Source organism: Zosterops lateralis (genome assembly GCF_965231275.1).
Source record: "Zosterops lateralis genome assembly, chromosome: 1".
NCBI lineage: Eukaryota > Metazoa > Chordata > Aves > Passeriformes > Zosteropidae > Zosterops > Zosterops lateralis.
Genome location: NC_139762.1, coordinates 27,494,797 through 27,512,778, shown reverse-complemented (window position 1 = coordinate 27,512,778; position 17,982 = coordinate 27,494,797). Strand labels below are relative to the sequence as shown.

Here is a 17,982-nt window from a genome sequence, read left to right as displayed (position 1 = left end):
ACATTCTGTGCTGCAGGAGGTTTCCAATGTCACTCTATTTAAGTTGCTTTCCAAGCTGGTCAAACTGATTTCCCACAGAAAGCAACCCTTTTATGTGATGCACACCAGGTCGCATACAGAGCTCCCAGGCTTCATAGCAGAGGGAAACAGGAGAGCCGATGCTCTCGCTGCCCCTGTGGAGGTAGCCCCTCTGCCAAACCGTTTTGAGCAAGCCAGAATCAGTCATCAGCTTCACCATCAAAACGCACCAGGTCTGGTCAGGCAGTTCAACTTAACCCGTGACCAGGCCAAAGCGATTGTGACTGGTTGTCCGCAATGTCACAGGTATGCCATCCCATCCATGCCCACAGGCGTGAATCCCCGTGGTTTGTCCAGTTGTGAAGTGTGGCAGACAGACGTCACGCACTTTGCCCCCTTTGGGAGGCAGAAATACGTGCACGTCTCTGTGGACACATTCTCAGGAGCTGTTTTTGCTTCTGCCCACACAGGGGAGAAGGCTAGGGATGCTATCAAGCATCTCATCCAGGCTTTCTCTGTCCTGGGCATCCCAAAGTCCCTGAAAACAGACAATGGTCCAGCATACAGGTCCAAAGAATTCTGCAGTTTTCTGCAACAATGGGGAGTGGAACACAAAACTGGGATCCCCCACTCTCCGACAGGTCAGGCGATTGTAGAAAGGACTCACCAGAACCTCAAAAGAGTCCTCAGCCAGCAGCAACCGATTCTCAAGATTGAGCCACCGTCTGTAAGATTAGCCCGTGCCTTGTTCACGTTGAACTTTCTTAACTGTTCCTTTGAAACCATGAACCCGCCGGTGACAAGGCATTTCCGTGGGAGCTCACAGTTAGAGCCCCGGGAAAGGCCAAAGGTCCTTGTCAAGGATCCAGAAACTCTGAGAATACAGGGTCCCCATGATTTAGTAACCTGGGGACGTGGATACGCCTGCGTCTCCACTCCCACCGGTTTGCGGTGGATCCCCTCCAGAAATGTGAGACCCTATGTTCCCAAGGCTTCGGAAATGAAAGTACCCCAGGTCACTGTGGCCTCCTGGAGAAGGAGGAAAAAGGAGGAAGAGGATGCGGGCCTAGAGGCAAGTCCTCCCAGCCCAATTACTCTTCCCTCCTGGGTTTTCTGTCATGAAGGGGAAGCAGAAGAGCTGTTTCCCCCAGAGGAGTGTTTTCGATGGTTGTTTAACTAACCCTTTTTTGCTGAGTTTTATCATCTAAGGCTGAGATCATCAAAACATCAATCCAGCAGCTGCGAGGAATGGTCGAGTCCATCAAACAAGAAACAGGAGACTGGTTTGACAACCTCTTTAAAGGTGTTGGACTCTCTAACATCGCCAGCTCGTGGATCAAAACCGGACTGTTGTTTCTGTTCATCATCTTAATTGTAGCCATTGCTTCTGGTTTGGTCAAAAGCCTGATCATGAATGCAATTTTCCCCACTACTGCCCCCTCAGTGCATTCAGTGACACTTGCCATCGAATTCCCACCGGACTCTGACTCCAGCAGCGAATGTGATTCAGATATGTACACTCCAGACCAGTGACACAAATAAAAGAAAAAGGGGGAGGTGTGGGGGTGCTGGAATAGTATCATAAGTTTCTTAGTTGTAGGTTTGATGTGATTTGGACTTTAACCCTAGCCAGGTAAAGTTTCTGTCTTGGAATGTGCTTATCAGAGGTTGATAAGAGTTGCCAAGACAACTCTAATCCTCTGCCCTGGGTTTCGATCGTCCTATTGTGTTTTCCCCCATCCCATTGTACTTCTCCCCCACATGTCCACCATCCCCCAGACCCCAGACTTTCAGGAGAGGTGTCTGACAGGGATTGGTGAGTCTCCCAGGGCCACATCCCAAATCCACCTGATTTGTTAATGTTGTGTATTGCATTTTGACCTTACCCACCTGGCTTTGTGTGATTGGTCTTGTAACCTGTATCCACCCCTGAGATTTTGGGGGAACAAAAACCCCCTGTAACCGAGGCCCGGGGTCACTCCCCAGAGGCACAGGCCTGGAACCAGGGACTTCCCCTGAGTTACCCGAATAAAACCTTTTCTCCCTGAGCCTGGAGTGTCCCCTCTTTCTAACCACGGCCGAGACAGTTAAGGCAAAAGGACTGCGGAACCAAAAACCCACGCGAAGGTACTGTTGGGTGTATCACAGCTAGCAGGGCGGCCCAGCTGGCGCTGAGCTGACCTGAGAGACAGATACGCGAAGCAACACACTGTCTTTGTTAGCTTAACACAGAACAATGCAGAGACTGAAGGGGGAAAAATGCTCATTTTTGTCACTCGCAGTGGTATCAGTGGTGGCCAAAGAGTGATAGAGGCCAGAACACTTGATAATTTGCCTGCAGTGATGCTTGTACTCCTTGAGAGTTGTTTGAGTTAAACACTGCCAACCAGGGAAAAATCAATAAAGTTGTTTAAATGGTTTCACAGGGGCCTTTGTGATGATTGAATATTACTCTTCTTACAAGACCAATAGCTCCTTCCTTTTTTTTTCAGTGCATGACCAGTAACTAAAGTTATTCAGTATAAGAGTTCAAATGAAAGCTGAGCATCTTCTCTTCTTACTGTCTTCTTCTACTGACAAATAGTTTTCATTTCCTTAATTTTTTTTTTACTAAGTAGAACAGATCAATATACCTCCCAGAAGCAGCAACATTAACATTCCAAATCATCCCCATTTCCAGCTAGATCTGCAGAAAAGGGCAAGACCAACACTGATTTACACCATCTGAGGATCTACTCCAACATTTCTTTGGGTTAGATGACATTCAATCAATTTACCCATAGAATGATGCACTGTACAAGAAGAACTGCAAACAATACAGATTTTCAGCATTTGAAATAGTGTAAGGCTTTGTTTTTATAAACGTTTTTTACTCTCTTGAATAATAAACAATCGTTTAGAGAATTAATACATAAGAATTTAGCATCCAAAGCTGCTTTTTAAGGGATATGGCAAAAATTTAGATAATTTAAGTAGTATCTTAAAGAAAGCAATAAATCTGAGAAAACTTGTATCATGCCCATGTAGAGGGTCTATTCATTCAGCTAAAGAGGCATGATGGAGTAGGTAAAAAATTTTAAAAGATGCTTGCACTGAAATAAACCTCAGCCTCCCTCCAACATTATGTCAGCTAAACTAGTACTAATTTCTGACATTACTCATATGGACTGACAATGCAGGCCTTTCAGCAGTCAAACAGGTAGTGGTTTCCTACATTATTTGTGTACATCATTATAAAAGAGAAAGGAAAACTGTGAATCACCACCATACCAGTGAAAATAGTCCCTTCACTCTTCGGAAATGCATGCTGTCAAATATGAGTTTTCTTCCACATCTGATGAAATGCTTTAATTCTCCTATGCATCTTTTTCTGAAGTAAATGTTATTTGCCTGTTAGAAGTCACAAAAAGAGTGGATGAAATGACATCAAGGGAGACAGGACTCCTGGCTTTTTATCTCTGCTCTTCCACCATTCAACCTTTAGGATATGCCTTGATTTCCCTGCTAAAACCATTACAGCTACAACAGTTAACTATAGAAATGTTTTGAGATTTAATTAACAGTTGCTACATTTCAAAACTTCATTAACAACTCTCTGATGTGAATGAATCACACACTGTGGAACAGTAATGAAGAAAAACATGCCAACACAGGATACCGGAAGCAGGCATCCAACTAAAACAAACAAACAAACCTCCTCCCCCATGAATGCCTTTACAGTGTTGTTTCACAGTTCTGGGATGTGACACTTTGCAACAATTTCTACAATGTTCCCATCCCCTTTTACACTAACTGATACATGTTTTTACTGGACAACATAACTTCATAGAATGCAATATATTTAACGCAAACATCTTCACAAGAATCTCTCTTCATCTGCTTCAAATTGTGAAACCTAAACTACATCTTTTATAGACAATAACCACTGAGACAGCTTATACTCCCCATCCCAACTTTTTGGAAAACCCAATGAATTCAATAGTAGCAACCATCTTGATTTAAAAAATGCACCATTTGAACCTAATATATACCCCTACTCCCCTTATTATGCTTTCAAGGGAAGAAAGATTTGGGATTTATTTCTTTTCTTCTCTGAGTCTAAATTTTTACCTATTTAAAAAAAGCAAAAAAAAAAAACAAAAACAAAAACAATAAAAAAAAACCAAACAAACAAACAAACAAACAAAAAAAACCACAAAAAAAAAAAAAAAAAAAAAAAAAAAAGGCAAAAAAAAAAAAAACCACACACACAAGCAAAAAATGCAAAACACCACAACCAAAAGCCAGGAGTAAAAGTTGAGTTTGCATAAAGGGGGTCATAACATTCAAATAAGAAACAGACATAAATTTTCTTTTCAAGTTTCCAGTATATCATCATGGCATGATAATTATACATCTGTATCTCTTCATTTCTTACAAGTTTGTCTTTTTTTTTTCCCCCAATTTCATTAACGAGTAGAAGGTACAGATGAGACAGAAACACCAAATAATTGAAGGAAAAAATACCAAGTTGTCTTTTAAGCATCAATAAAGTTCTAGCATTGGGGAAATTTTCAGGATAATCCAGATCCAAACTAGCCTATCCATCTTTCTTTAAGTACTTGGTATATAGAAGTCATAGGCCTTCTGCTGGAAAAGGGACAGGTCAGTTGTCGTAAGGTTTGTATACTGCACCACTTGGTCCTTCAGCTGGGCTGTAGTGGTGAGATTCTCAGTTCAACTTTTGTGGCTGTCTTTTTGGAGTCAACCAAACCCATTAGTAGTCATGCACATGGACTAAACCAGTAATTAAAAAAATACAACTAACTTTCTAATTTAGAAATTATTAACTTTTAAAGAGCTAATCACTTTCCATCTAATGAAAATCTTAATTAAAAATGTTTATGTTAGTTTTGGGTTTGTTCTTTTTTTCATTCTGGTGTTGATAAAAAATTCTAATATCTGGATTGTCTTACATGTGACATTTGCTTTCATAAGCCATGCAGTTATCAAAAGCTAATTCTGTTGAGAAACTAATCAAGGAAGGTGTTACACAAATGCAAAACATATGATTAAAGAGGGGGAAGGCAAAGCTCATGCAAAGAACTGAATAGTATAATGAAATTGCTTCTGAATGGAGATGTGAGGACTTCAAACTCAGTTTAATTAGGCCACTGAGTGGAATCCCCTAAGACTGACAGGAATTGAACAGCTAATAATCAGTTTGTTCTTTACTGATTACCAGCTAATCATGTCCCAAACACAACCCCTTTCCTCTTTCTCATTATGAATACATTTGCAAGGCTTTTTTCTAATTTCTGCACTTTTATGGGCACACAAGTCCTAATCAGATAACTTCAAGAGCTTCAACTAGTGTCGTTAAAAGCCCACCTATTGTTTGTGGAGCAAATATTTGCATCCTTCAGCATCACACTGGTAAACACTGGCTGTGCTTGTAGGCAGTGATGAGAAACCAAATTATGCAAGAGCAGCATATTCTGTTACCTAATTTTCCAACATTGATATCCATTTTCCAGTGGCTGAGGGTGCCTCTCCCGAGTACTGTAATTCTGTGCACAAAGAAAACCCACTTGCATTCAGAATTTCATGCATACCATGGCATTGACATCTGAGACCTATTCCTGTGAAGCTCCTTTTCTATAAAAAGGAAGAATAAACTTACTTTTTATGTGTCAGCTTTCATTTGAACTGTAAGCTTAGATTTTTATCTATACTGCTTTTAAGTAATTTGAAAGAGGGCTATTGACTTTCTTGGACCTTACATCTGACCTGTCATGTTACAGACAACAAAGTGGTATGGTTTGAGTGTTAGCTGACAAGAGAAGTAGAAAGCAACTACACCAGTAGAAAAGTATCAATCAACTGCAACGGGGTGAATAGGTTACCTGGAATATTTTTAGATGAGATTTGTTATGAAAAGCATTAAAGGGTCAATTGTCTTTTGAAAAACAGTAAGCTGTTGGATGCCTCAGCTCTATACATATCTCAGTTTTCATCAACAGAATTTACTAAATCCCCTATAAAGTTTCTTTACTTATATAAATACGAAGGACTTCTGTTACCTTAACACACCTAAGCTGTTCAGCATCAAGGCCATGAATATGTCTCATCAGGATCCTCAGAACCTGTTAGCACCAATCCCACATCAGGAGTAATCTCTGTAGACAACACAGAGAGCAGAAATGCTTTTATTAAATATTCCAGTGAAACAAGAAAGAGGTGCCTGTGCACTTCCATCTTTTCTGTAGTTCAGAGACTAGAGGACCTTTGTAAAGTGCCCCCAGCATGAGAGGACTCAAGCCTGCATCTTTTCCCCACAAGTCAACACACTTTTTCAAGCAGTCACACATTTTCACTCTCTCACTGTGGCTTTGAATTTTTTTTCCTTAATGATTCAGTATTTTTGTTTGGTCCATAAAAAAGGAGCAATGGGAAAAATGATTTCTTCCCACTCAACAAATCAGGACACCTGCAGAGGAGACCTGTGTTCTGATCTGTTTCCATGGACTGTTTCTGTGTCTTACATGATGAACCTTAGTGTGATGTATGTGTAACTACATGCAGATGAGAGAGAAAATACCTCAATACGCGCTACACTTCTTAAGGACACCAGCAAACATCATGTCTACTGACAAAACAACCAGTAAAGTTAACTAAAAAAATTCCCAGTGATTTATCTCATGGATATGGAAAGAGCAAATAGCAGGCCAGTGGGTCACAGTGACGTGATGAGTAAAGCCATCATGTATCTTGTTACTGCTACAAGCGTGTCCAAATTCTTTCAAAACTAATTTAAATTTTTCTTGTCCATTTTTAACATTTCTTTGGCTATTCTCACCATTAATTACTACTGCAACAGTACACATATAACATCTGGTAGCTGGCAAGAGCGTGTTGGAAATAAATTTCACCTTACCGAATCAGTTATTTTGTTAGGTTTTGTTTGGAGTTTTTTAATTATTCACAAGAAAAAGTTTATTTTCTCTTCTTCGACTGAGTCTTATAACCAAAATCAAGACAAAATGAAGAAAATCAAATAAATCTTTAAGGAAATATCTTTAATTTTCACAGGCATAAAATGCAGCTGCCATTACTGATTTTGCTATTAATCCTAAATTTTAAAATCTATTCTAATATTTTTAATATTCTTTACATTTATTTAAAAAGCAAACAAACAAACAAAAAACCAACCAAACCTTCTTGAAGAATTCTCTCACTTCCTTTAGGGAAAAAAAACCCTATTTTGAAAAATAAACAATAAAATAAATATATATAAAGAGATTAATGCACAATATTAATGTAAATATAAAACTTTACAGAAATAATTGTTTTCCCTGGCCTAGTTCTTTAAATACATAAATAAATAAATAAAGGGAAAGAAGGAAGCAGTAAAGTGACTGCATTAAGAAGTTGATTGATGTGTTGCTCCTGTGCGATGTTCGGCAAGCTTTTCTCCAGAGAGACTTTATTGGTTTGCTGGTACTAAATTTTCCAAACATATATATATCTTCTGATGCATGGCAAGTTTGTCACTGTTGAGAAACTACGTCAGCCAAGTTAGAAAAGTTAAGAGCCTGTAAAACTTAAGTCATCCAGAACTGCCACTAATGGAAAAAAATATAGAGAGATATTAAAGAAATTCAAAGTTATATGAAGGTTGAGGTTTCAGATGGATGAGGGTAAAAGGTGGGTAGCACAGGCATTACATTTGCAGATTGCTTAAAATACATAGAAAAGAATAATTTAAAATACAACGGAATGTCAGATCATCTTCTAAAATTTTTCCTTTTAAAAGAAAAAAAGAAGAGTTAAACCTGAATCTTATAAAAATTTCCTAATGCTGTCATTTGGGCTCTTTGTATATAAAGTTTAGTAGTACAAGGAAGTTTAAATTAGCAGTTGAAAACAATAATAAATAAAGTATGAATTAATAACATTAAAGTAATTTGAGAAATAATAAACTAGTCAATTAATTATTAATTAATTAAATTGCTGTCTGAACTGGTTTTGTTCAGCTCGTGGAAGAGAAGGCTTTGGGGTGATCTAATTTCAGCCTTCCAGTACCTGAAGGGAGCCTACAAGAAAGATGGAGACAGACCATTTATAAGAGCATGGAGTGACAAGAGAAGGGGTAAGGGTTTCAAACAGAAAGAGAGAAAGTTTAGATAGTAGAAAGAAATTCCTTATTGCAAAGGTGGGGAGGCACTGGAACAGACTGCCCAGAGAAATTGGGGATGGTCCACCTCTGGAAGTGTGCAAGGATGAGGCTCTGAGCAACATGGTCTAGTGGAAAGTGTCCCTGCCCACGTCAAGGAGGCTGGAACTAGATGGTCTTTAAGGTCCCTTTCAACCCAGACTGTTCTACAATTCTATGAAAATCAGAATAATGAAAAAAAATAGGTTTGGCTTTTTCTAGAGCCTTAAATCTACATTTAACTAATTCTACAATATTGCTTTTTTATTTTTTTTAGAAAGTCTTGATTGTCTTCCTTAGCACAGTTTAACAGCAGCTGTTTTCTACAAAATTTTTTATTTGGTACATTCTGTTATTATTATTTTATCAGTTAATTTCATTTTTGACATTCAAAAAATGATGGAGTTTGTTATTGATCACTGAAAAAAAATTTTAGGTACTTTGTCATTTTAAAGAGGTTTGTCTCTGTTTTACCATTGTAAGTGAAGCACAATCAGTTCTTTGTCTTTAATAGTTTGAATTTAGAGGAAGTTACTGGACTAAGTTTATTTGCGTGTATACCATTTCCTTATTTTCAGAAAGAAGTAACGCTGGAAAATATCAGGTTTCTCTCCTGGAAAATCATATTTTTATATGCAATACGTGAACATGGTCTCTGAACAAGATTTTCAATTGTGTAAATGACCATTGGCAAAATTGGATATCTGTTGGAATATGTTGTATAACAACAGAATGTTCTCTCATATAATAATGAAACAAAATATCATTAAACCTGGGCAACTAACAATGCAATCTAGATTTAAATCTTTCAGAATTCACTCGTGCTTTACCTATAAATACTCATGGGCAAAGAAGGTTGATAAATTCACTGGGTTTTGTACATCAAATACTTATTCACCATATCTTTGTATTCCTTATAAATTTCCTCATCAAGTGTGTCCAGGACAACCTATTTCTGAATCAGTGTACAGTGCTAGTAGTTGGGACTTGCTATTCAATAATCCATTCACCCTTGAGATCATTGCCCTTCCTAAGCAGGTGAAACACATAGGTAAGAAAACGAGGCACAGACATGGGACAGCACGTTTGTAAAAACAAAATATAATCAGCCAGACAACTGTATAATATACTTTAAAATTATATTTAACCATGTGTTCTGCTGTTATGGGAATAGTAGATGATACTAATTTACCACTAATCAGACACTATTATCCACCAAGAGCGGCCTCTGCCAGTGAATTGTTACACTGGTAAAAAGCTGACAGATTACTTTCCACTACAGTGTGCAGAAATAAGAGATCTTTACAAATGACATGCCACTGCCATGAAAGCCAATGACACAGGGAGCACTTAGAGCTGATAAGAAGCATTTACTTTCTGCCACTTCAAAAGTGAATTCTCCCTGGGATGCCTTTAATCCTACCTGGCACCTTAAACCCAGTGCTCTGCACTGCAGCAAGAGGAGATGAAAGCAAAAGGGCACAGGCAAGAGAGAGACAAGCAGATTTAACAAGACAGGCAATACATTCGACTGATCATTTTTTGACATAAAATATAGCAAAAGACAATGGAATAATGAGGAAGTAACAGCAACAATAAGTATTATAATTCTAATAGTTTTTAAACAAATGTATTTGAGAGACTTAAGCTTTAATCAGTCACAGCAATAGCCCACGTAGCTGGGAAAGTGTTCTTGTATTAGGATGAAATTTGAATGATTAAAAAATTTAATGCAAAGGTGTTCTGTTTTGCTTTGAAAAAGTTGTATGTCTGCTAGGTAATAAGCAGATCATCAAATCAAACAGGGATCTGGACCTCTCAGATAGCAGAAATATTTTGCTTTAGAAAATGGTCCAAAGTTGCTTTCTTTCCAGTCTTCTCCCTTCTGCTAGCACCACTTGACAGTGAGATATCACAACATTGTCATGATACAAACACTTCCATTAAATGTAAATCCCATCAAACTAAATAGTAAACCAATAAGTTAACTGATTTTTAAAACTATTATTTCATATCAAAAGGCAATGCTAATTTTCAATAAAGATATCTATCAGTTCCTTCCTAATCTAAAGGTGTGCATCCAGGCTTGGTTGAGAGACACCTTTTCCCTGTTAAGTCTTTAAAAATGCCATAGCTTTGTGCTCTTCAAGGATAAGGAGTAAAAATATTTTCCATAATATACTAGATCTCAAAGTTTTCTACAAGTTTTTAGCCATAACAATGTATTGCAGCTGTTATTTTTGTATATAAAACAAGATTTCAAGCCATTCTTCATTATTGTAGATGCACACAACACAAGGACACAGTTTATTACGTGAAGCAGAACATAAGCAAGATCTTTAGATTGCACTTTTAAAAACAGTGCACAATTAAAGAATGCGGATTCTTTTCCCTTTGGATCAGCATCAGGAAGGAAACTTTTACAATATTTTTGAGTAAAAGAGTTAAGGACCTAGAGGGATGATGTCTTAACATTTCTAGTAAAGGTTTCTTTATCAAGAAGGTCAAGCCACACACCGTCTTTGCACGTACTCTTGTGCTCCTTTTAAGAAACATTTATAACTTGAGTCTTCAGACTTTCTAGAAACTAGATGCTTATAACTTCTGTGTCTCATTTTTTCTTATTCGTCTTAAGAAAATTGGGAAGTAAAACCATTTTTTATTGTTTTCCTTTTTAATTTTAAACACTTTAAAAAATAAAATTTTATTGTGATGTAATTTAAATTATACAAACAAGTAATCCTGGATTGGTACACAGCTGTGGAAGAATTATCATAGTTATATTTTTTTATGTTTACTGTGACTGGGATTTATTTTTAGTTTCAGTGAATCTTGGGGTAATGCAAATGCCAAAATACTTTAACTGGATAACCACAGGATATAGCTATGATAAAAATAAATAAACCAAAAAAACATGCCATTTTTGTAAGCTACCTGTGAAATCCTGATGTAATATTTAATAGATTCATCATTCCAAAGTGTTAGAAGAGAACTCTGACACATTCACCTTTATTGGAGGAAACAAAGCTGTGACACAGATGTTCAAATTCTGCTGAACTATCCTGTCCACAAGAAATACCTTGGAGGCAGTGTTCCCAAAACAGCACACTACTTTATGGAAGAAGATTGACAGACTCTTGATCAAAGTAAATATGACTGAAAGTGCCAACTTGTACACATAAATTTAAGATAAAGAGGGAAAACAATATTTTTTTATGAAATAATCCTAGTTAGAGGAAAGGCTGCTTCCAAATATTAATTCTGTCTCATAATGGTGAGGAACTTTCCTGTTAAATCTGTATTTATGATACACAGATAGACACGTCCATAGTCTTTGTAAGCTTTTCGAATGTAAACAATCGAAAAGACTAAATGTAAAAACTTCTAAAACTTATTTTTTTACATATCACATGTAATTATATAATTGTATTTATTCAGAGGAAATTCTATTTGCTTTGTGTTTCACTATCCAAGAACTATGTGGGTTTTAAATTATGGGGTAATTATATGCTGCAGTTAAGGAAAAGCTGCTACTACTTCAAATCTAATCCTGTTTGATGTATTTCACCCATTTCTGCAACATTAAAGAACTTGCTTAAAATAGTTGCTCTTCATCACTTTGAAATTTCAGGACAATGACAACTTAGAGAAACTAGCATCACTCAATAGTGTGAGCCCCTGTGTTTAAGGATATGGTGACCATTTTCAGTAGTTTCTGTTCATCATCCTCATTATTTTGACAAGTATTAATACTATTCATCAAAGAATACATTCTAAGTGTATACTCTGTGGCTATCAGGGGAATTTTCAAACTCATAAAATTGTATCATTCTTTACCTGAAGTGAGTGATTGGTGTTCTGCACCATGAATCTTCCTTTGATAGACTATTGTAGGCATTGAATGAAATCTGAAAACTTTTCATGTTGCCTAAAACACGGCATTCTTAAAGACCAATCTCCAATAGCTTTAATTACCTTGGCAGGGGGGTTGGACTAGATGATCTCTAGAGGTCCCTTCCAATTCTGACTGTGATTCTGACTGTGAATTCTGTGATTCTGTGATTGACTTTAGTTGAATACCCTGCACTACTGCCTGGCCTGACTTAATAATTTTCAAAATTTGCCTCCTAGTACAATGACTAGATTCAACTTTTCTGAAATAATGGCAACAAAGTAGTTACTGTAATATATCTTAGTTGAGAAAGAGCACTATGAGCATTAAGAAAGGACACTGAACTGAATGACCCTGAAGTTAAGGGTGTGTGGGTCTCCTACCACCAAGTAAAAACAGTTGTCTTTCTTAATTAAAATAAGGACTGTCCTCTGAAAGGCTTTTCTGAGGCGGTTGTGCTACTAATTATTTTGGCAGTTCATCAGTGGCCTGATGAAGGATATCTCCTGCAATACTGTCACCTGTCACACTAGGAGATAAGGGACTGGTTGCTCTCGGATGGACACCAAGTGCCCAGGAAGTCTCTTTATCCCTTCCTACCTTCACTTAGCAATGGGAGAAAACATAATGAAAGGCTTGTGGGTCAATATAAGAATAGCATGCAGTCCCTCAGGAACAGAGGCCTCCAGCATGGGTCCACCATGGGGTCACAAGTCACCAGCAAAACTGCTCCAGCAGGGGTTCCTCTCTCCACAGGTCCACAGGTCCTGCCAGAAGCCTGGTCCAATCACAGTGTCACAGTCTCTTTCAGAATACCTCCATCTGCTCTAGTCTGAGGTCCTCCACAGTCTGCAGGTGTATGTCTGCTCCACCATGGAACTACATGGGCTGAAGGGGAACAGCTTGCTTCACCATGGTCTTCAGCAAGGGCTGCAGAGCAACTGCAGTTTGGAGCCAGCAACACCTCTCCCCACTCCCTTCTTCACTGACCTTGTTATCTTCAGGGTTGTTCATCTACCATCTTCTCACTCCTCTCTCCCAGCTGCTGTAGCACAGCAGTTTTTTCCTCTTTTTAAATGTGTTACCCCAGAGGGAATTCCAGTGTCATTGATGGGTTCAGCCTTGTCCAGCAGTAGGTCTGTCTTGAAGCTGCTTATATTGTGCACAGCTTCTGGTGTCTTCCCACAGAAGTCACCCCTGTAGCCCCCCCACTACCAAAACCTTTGTGTACACACTGATGCTGCATCTTCTGAGGCAAACCAGGCCCAGCCATAAAGATTCAGTATCTTCCTTCCCTGACCAGAGGGGTTTCCAAATGCAGAAACTAATGATTCCTCCTGATGGTATGAAGACCTGTGTAAGCCATAGGTCCTTACAAAGCATGACAAAGAGATCTCTGTCACTCACTGTCAGTAGCCACCAGCAGACAGCCTATAGTTGGATGGCAGCGTGTCCAGCTAGTTATGCCAAGTCACAGTTCACCAGACACTTGGCATAGCCATCTCAAGCCAAGGTTTTCTTAAACTTTTCCCTATTGCAAGATGACTAAGAGCCAAAGTACAGTTTAAAAATCCACGTGACTAATCTTCCTTGCTCCTATTTTCTTCCCCAAATGCTTTTCTTTTCCTTCTTTCTTTCCCATTTCTGGACTCTCTTCTCACTCGTGCAAAATTAAATCCATTCCAGACCTCTATTCCTTTATGCTCCAGTGGAGAACACATGAGGAATACAGAGGGGAAACAGTCCTCTTAATGGTAGGAACTAGATGTTCTTTTTCTTTATTTGCTTCTTGTTGATGACTCTTCCTGCCATGCCTTGCATATTCTAAGTGCATTTGACTGTGGATAAATGTGCCACCTACCAGTATATGTTTTTCTTATGGGTTTGTTGATCTCAGCTGTATGAGTTGATTTAGAGTTATTTAGAATCCAGTGGCATTTTAATAGGAAAACAGGCAATATCACAAAGTTCTTAACAGTTACCATGAGCAGGAACCTTTCTCATCTTTATAAGTCTGTTTATGTCAAGAGATAAGTGGATTGATGAGACATTATGAAATATCTTATCCTTAATGACTTCTTAAGGCTAGGAAAAGCATTAAATACTAGTATACTTTTATGTCCTACTGAAAGGAAGCATGCAAGACTTTAAACAGATCTAGTTTCAAAAAGCTACCAATTTTTAGTGGTAGTCACTAAAAAATATTTACTTGGTATTTTCCTTTAGATATTTCCAGTAACCATTTCTATTCCTCATGATGCTAGGAAAACTAGAGATATGCACAAAAGATTATTTACTTAAGTTACAGATTATTAATCTTCAAATGTGCAATTTTCTTAAAAATTTGAACAATGGACTGACATGTACACAGATTGGTAAGGCTCATTTCCTTTGTGGAACAGCTATTTGGAAGCTCACACTACCTTCACGTAGGAAAGAATGGAAAGGATAGCAAGTGGAAGGTAAAAGCAACTGACAAAGAAGTCTGAACAAAACTGTAGTTTTCCTGACAGTGCAAACCTATCCTGAACAAAGTACTACACCATCCTGGTTAGGAAATTGGGGATAAAAGTAACAGTGACACCTGACAGTGTGATGAACTCTCACAGTCCCTTTGGAGCAACCACTGTGTATTCTCTATTCCTTTTTAATCATTCCAGTCACCTACAGGCAATTCCCTGTACTATTGTAATAGTAAAAAGTGGAGATATTTTTAGCTGGTGAAGGTTCATTTGACATTTTGAATGCTTTCATCATATTATTTAGGACAGAAACACTGTTTCTCACTAAATAAAAAGATTTCAAGTACAGTAGATTCAACACAAGGCGACAAAAAGCTTTGATTATGATATTTCAGCTGCATGAGATATGACTGTAAAGGCTGTAAGAAAATTCTGTTACTCTGTGGGAGAACAATCTTCAGCACAAAGGCTTTTTACTACCTAGGACTTTGCTAAGTTTTAATGCTGATTTCCCTCACTTTTCTTTTCAACATCAGAACATCTCTATTAATGTCTTTTAGACTAGGACATCATGCAGGGAATTAAAAGGGCACTACAACCTGGAAATTGAGGTCTGTTATCACAATCTACTTAATTATAAAGTTATGCTTATATATATAGCACCTAATAAAAGTATGAAAGGGAAATGGCAAAGGTGTTACATTCTGACAAGTGTTCCCCAGACTGACAATAAATATAGTTTTCCTGCTACCTACACACAAATTTTAATACTGCAGAAAAATACACAAACACATGCTCTCAACTGTTGACTCTTGAACTTGAATCCTGAGTAACAGCTCTGTGCCCTGACTGTGTGGGAAGAGGTGGGCTGATAGCCAGTTCTCACAAATTTCAAACAGAAATCCAGACATACAGGGGAGCACTCCTACCTCTAGTTTAGTTCATATAGCACCACGATTTACAGGTGTAGAGGTGTAAGTGTCCCAGCCCTGACTTCAGTGCTGCTAATGCCCTGTCATTCACTCTGGCCCCACGCTGAGCCCAAGCACATGGGCTGTGTGCTGCTTGGTGAGTCTGCATACACCTCTGTTCTTACTTCTAGAAATCTCACTGCAAATAAGGGAAGAAGAATGAATCATGTGGTCCTGACTGTCCTGTGGGTAGAGTCCTGTGGGTATCTGGCACTGACACCAAGTAATACAAGAGATGTTTGTCTCCATCAAAAACATTTCTTTCAAAGATCTACCTTCAGGCAGTATTTGGTAACTTCAATAGCACCAGCAGATACAAGGCTCACTTCTATTCATGTATTGAGGAATCCCTTTTGCACAGGATTCTGACTAGAAGGTAATTTGTTCCAATTATTCATTTAACTACACTTTATTTTAGATTTAATTCATTTTTGTCTTGATGACTGTACCTTGAATAATCTATATTGATATTTGTTCAGTGGCTTGCGGCGAGACCGTCACCCCTACCCATTAAAACACTAAACCCACTGTGGGTTAATTCATACATATTCCTTCTCCTTTAATAGGAATTCACTACACTTTGCTGTTTAGGAAATGTCACTGTTACCTCATCATCTACTTTATAGGACGTTTATCTGGATTCTAAAATCATGAAATTTTGATAAACTATATTAAATCAATGTGCAGAGATCACCATAAACACCTCAGGTATACTCTTTTAAGTCAATCTTTATGTTACCTAAAACTAAAGGCTGAGGCAGAGGGATAAGTGATGGCAAGGAAAACCCAGATTAAACATGTTTTTCAAGCTGCCACTGAATCCCTGTTGAATTTTCTAAGATGAGAGAAACAGAAGAAAATAGAAAGGAAGTAAGGATTTCTTAACACATGAATTGTATTCATGATATATGCCTTCATCTCTCACAGCATATAACCTCCCACAGTCAGTTTAAATATTCCTTAGAGCTGATGGAGTACAAAGCATCACTTTTCAGAAAGACTTCAGTAGAAGTTCTAGTCACATTCTGCAATTCATCCCGAACACAAATATTTTGAGTGCTGAAGTTAGCAAGATTGTAATGGTGGATGAAAAGTCAGACAAGAACACAAATATTTTTCATAATATCCTGCAAAACTGAAGTCCTTGGCTCATCATTTGGAATGATAAACTTCAACTGAAAGGTCATGTAACGCAAACTGGTTTTGATAACTTGTAGATTGTTGTATATCTTTCAAGTATAGATCAACAGGCCTAACTTTAGGAATCAGGTTACATATGTTTCAAATATTCTTTGGACATTTAAAATTCAAACTGATGATAATTTGACCTCTAATTTTACTAGTACTCCTTCTTACTGAAAATATAGAAAATTATTGTAAGAGCTTTTAGCAGAATAGTTGGAATGATTGTTTCTCTTTTAAAGATATATGCTACACTATGTACAATAATATGGCAGTAATGTGCCTTAAAACACACGTGATCCTGTATATTACATTCACATGGGAGGTTCCTGTATATTACATTCATATGGGAGGTTCTATTGCAGTTGAGATTATGTGTGTGCATGCAGATTTTAGTCAGACTTATGATTACAAAGGTCAGCATTTTAAAAAGAACTGTTAGAGCACAATGCACATCCGGGAGTATTAATATTCTTTCTGGAGTGACTCCAGTTATGTTGGGAAGCAAATGTCTTTGCCATAATTTTGACACTACTTCCATAGTGTTTTTCTTTACTAATAGATTTTTGTGTAACACCATGCCAACTCATTTGTACTTTCAAGGCAAGTCATCACATGTTAGCAGTTAACCTGGCTGTGTTATGGAAGTTACAAATCAACATACAGAAGCTTCAGCTGCGCTGTTTAAATAATTTGAGTAAGTTACATGTAAAAGGATTAAATAATCTGTATAAGCAGATTCAATACAGAAGCAGTGGTACACACTGCTTCCAGCTTAAGGGGAAGAACTATGAAAACAAGCGCTCAAATTTTATCTTGTCTTGTCCAGATTCTTTCAAATCTCAGAAATATGGAGGTAAGCAGGCCATTAACATTTTACATTTACATATTACTGCTAAAAACTGTCCATTGGGCAGTACTCCACACAGACACAGCATAATCATTGATCTCCTGATTAGTAACTGATTAGTAATTCTTCCACATTCCTACACATCTGAAGAAAACTTTCAAATATGAGCTATCTATGCTCAGGGAATGGGATCCAAGGCAGAAGCATAATACTCTTATCCTACCTACTCTGAGTATTGATTTAAATGCATAATTCTGAGATAATTTGAGCCCACACTCAGTAATATAGTTGTAATAAGTGTGTTACAGTTTCCCTATAGTTACTTTGATTTTGACCAACTTAACATACTGAGAAAGATTCGTACTATTTTCTGCTCTTTGCTTAATATTAGGAATAAGAAACTGCAGTCAGAA

At 37.7% G+C, this 17,982-nt stretch overlaps 1 long non-coding RNA gene across 2 annotated transcripts in view; it reads left to right on the top strand.

Annotated features, from left to right (window-relative positions):
* The first annotated feature begins 13,690 nt into the window (after positions 1-13,690).
* Positions 13,691-17,982, top strand: part of LOC310917964 — a 45,634-nt gene continuing 41,342 nt past the window's right edge. For both annotated transcript variants that reach the window (XR_014591535.1, XR_014591536.1), the window contains exon 1: positions 13,691-13,858. This is a non-coding gene — a long non-coding RNA (uncharacterized lncRNA). The remainder of the gene's footprint in view (positions 13,859-17,982) is intronic.